This window comes from Oryx dammah, unplaced genomic scaffold (assembly GCF_014754425.2).
Source record: "Oryx dammah isolate SB20612 unplaced genomic scaffold, SCBI_Odam_1.1 HiC_scaffold_21, whole genome shotgun sequence".
Lineage (NCBI taxonomy): Eukaryota > Metazoa > Chordata > Mammalia > Artiodactyla > Bovidae > Oryx > Oryx dammah.
In genome coordinates this window covers 23850495-23854130 of record NW_024070205.1, presented here as the reverse complement: position 1 = coordinate 23854130, position 3636 = coordinate 23850495, and positions in this window count along the sequence as shown.

Here is a 3636-nt window from a genome sequence, read left to right as displayed (position 1 = left end):
TGGAGGATACTGTCATACTGTACTTGTCTTGTCATTCAAGAGTGGCTTTGAGTGAAGCTATATGAGATTGTAATTAAGAATCTTATATTCCTTCTTATTTTCTGTTGATGGGTGGAGGTGTGTTCCCTCCCTGCTATTTACCTGGGGCCTAACTATGGGGGAGGTAATGAAGAAAATGGTGACCTCCCTCAAAAGATCCCATGTATGTACTGGTACACTCAGTGCCCCCAACCCTGCAGCAGGCCACCACCTACCCACACCTCTGCTGGAGACTCCTGGACACTCACAAGCTAGTCTGGGTCAGACTCTGGTGGGGTCACTGCTCCTTTCTTCTGAGTCTTGATGCACAAGGTTCTGTTTGTGCCCTCCAAGAGTCTGTTTCCTAGTCCTGTGCAAGTTCAGGCAGCTCTATAGTGGGGATAATGGTGACCTCTTCCAAGGGCTTACGCCATACCCAAGTCTGCTGCACAGAGCCCCATCCCTGTGGCAGTCTACTGCTGACCCCTACTTCCACAAGAGATGCTGAAACACAGTTCTGTCTCTGTCTCTGTGAGGTCCCTGGGTCCTGGTGTGCACAAAGTTTGTTTGAGCCCTCTGAGCATCTCTGGAGGGAATAGGATTTGAATCTAAAGGCAAATTCACCCCTCCTGCCATTTTGCTGGGGCTTCTCCTTTGTGCTTGGACATGCAGTATCTCCTCACAGCTGCTCCAGTGCTTACCTTCTTACTCTGACCTTGCTCCTGACTTTGGACACCCCATCAAAGGAAAATTGGATTAAGATTTACTGTGCATGGCCCTGCCCATCAGAACAAGACCCAGTTTCCCCCTCAGTCAGTCTCTCCCATCAGGAAGCTTCCATAAACTTCTATCCTTCTCCAACAGAGGGTAGACATACTGCAAACCACAGTCACAGAAAACAAACCAATCTAATGACATGGACCACAGCCTTCTCTAATTCTGTGACACTATGAGCCACGCATGTAGGGCCACCCAAGACAAGGTCATGGTGGAGAGATCTCACAAAATGTGGCCCACTGGAGAAGGGAATGACAAACCACTTCAGTATTCTTGCCTTGAGAACCCCATGAACAGTATGAAAAGGCAAAAAGATAGGACACTGAAAGATGAACTCCCCAGATTGGTAGGTGCCCAGTATGCTACTGGAGATCAGTGGAGAAATAACTCCAGAAAGAATGAAGAGATGGAGACAAAGCAAAAAAACACCCAGCTGTGGATGTGACTAGTGATGGAAGCAAGGTCTGACACTGTAAACAGCAATATTGCATAGGAACCTGGAATGTTAGGTCCATGAATCAAGGCAAATTGGAAGTGGTCAGACAGGAGATGGCAAGAGTGAACGTCAACATTTTAGGAATCAGTGAACTAAAATGGACTGGAATGGGTGAATTTAACTCAGATGACCATTATATCTACTACTGTGGGCAGGAATCGCTTAGAAGAAATGGAGTAGCCATCACGGTCAACAAAAGAGCCTGAAATGCAGTACTTGGATGCAATCTCAAAAATGACAGAATGATCTCTGTTCGTTTACAAGGCAAACCATTCAATATCATGGTAATCCAAGTCTATGCCTTGATCAGTAATACTGAAGAAGCTGGAGTTGATTGGTTCTATGAAAACCTAGAGGACCTTTCAGAACTAACACACAAAAAGATGTCCTTTTCATTATAGGGGACTGGAATGCAAAAGTAGGAAGTTAAGAAACACCTGGGGTAACAGGCAAATTTGGCCTTGCAGTACAGAATGAAGCAGGTCAAAGGCTAATAGAGTTTTGCCAAGAGAACACACTGATCATAGAAACACCCTCTTCCAACAACACAAGAGAAGACTCTACACATGGACATCACCAGATGGTCAACACCAAAATCAGATTGATTATAGTCTTTGCAGCCAAGGGTGGAGAAGCTCTATACAGTCAGCAAAAGCAAGACTGGGAGCTGACTGTGGCTCAGATCATGAACTCCTTATTGCCAAATTCAAACTTAAATTGAAGAAAGTAGGGAAAACCACTAGACCATTCAGGTATGACCTAAATCAAACCTTTACGATTATACAGTGGAAGTGACAAATAGATTTAAGCGACTAGAGCTGATAGACAGAGTGCCTGACGAACTATGAACAAAGGTTCATGACATCGTACAGGAAACAAGGATCAAGACCTTCCTCAAGAAAAAGAAATGCAAAAAAACAAAATGGCTGTCTGAGGAGGCCTTACAAATAGCTGTGAAAAGAAGAGAAGCCAAAAGCAAAGGAGAAAAGGAAAGATATACCCATGTGAATGCAGATTTCCAAAGAATAGCATGGAAAGATAAAGCCTTCTTCAATGATCAGTGCAAAGAAATAGAGGAAAACAATAGAATGGGAAAGACTGGAGATCTCTTCAAGAAAGTCAGGGATACCAAGGAAACATTTCATACAAAGATCGGCTCAATAAAGGACAGAAATTGTAGGGACCTAACGGAAGCAGAAGATATTAAGAAGAGATGGCAAGAATACACAGAAGAACTGTACAAAAAAGATCTTTGACCCAGATAATCATGATGATATGATCAGTTACCTAGAGCCAGACATCTTGGAATGCGAAGTCAAGTGGGCCTTAGAGAGCATCAGTACGAACAAAGCTAGTGGAGGTGGTGGAATTCCAGTTGAGCTATTTCAAATCTTGAAAGATGATGCTGTGAAAGGGCTGCACTCAATATGCCAGCAAATTTGGAAAACTCAGCAGTGGCCACAGGACTGGAAAAGGTCAGTGTTCATTCCAATCCCAAAGAAAGGCAATACCAAAGAATATTCAAACTACCCAACAATTGCGCTCATCTCACATGCTAGTAAAGTAGTGCTCAACATTCTGCCAGCCAGGCTTCAGCAATACGAGAACCATGAACTTCCTGATGGTCAAGCTGGTTTTAGAAAAGGCAGAGGAACCAGAGATCAAATTGCTAACATCCATTGGATCATCAAAAAGGAAGAGAGTTCCAGGAAAACATCTATTTCTGCTTTATTGACTATGCCAAAGCCTTTGACTGTGTGGATCATAAACTGTGGAACATTCTTAAAGAGATGGGAATACCAGACTACCTGACCTGCCTCTTGAGAAACCTGTATGCAGGTCAGGAAGCAACAGTTAGGACTGGATATGGAACAACAGACTGGTTCCAAATCAGGAAAGGAGTATGTCAAGGCTGTATATTGTCACCCTGCTTATTTAACTTCTGTGCAGAGTACATCATGAGAAACGCTAAGCTGGAAGAAGTACAAACTGGAATCAAGATTGCCAGGAGAAACATCAATAACCTCAGATAAGCAGATGACACCACCCTTATGGCAAAAAGTGAAGAACTAAAGAGCCTCTTGATGAAAGTGAAAGAGGAGAGTGAAAAAGTTGGCTTAAAGCTCAACATTCAGAAAACGAAGATCGTGGCATCTGGTCCCATCACTTCATGGGAAATAGATGGGGAAACAGTGGAAACAGCTTCAGACTTTATTTTTCGGGGCTCCAAAATCACTGCAGATGGTGATGCAGTCATGAAATTGAAAGACGCTTACTCCTTGGAAGAAAAGTTATGACCAACCTAGATAGCATATTCAAAAGCAGAGATATTACTTTGCCAACAA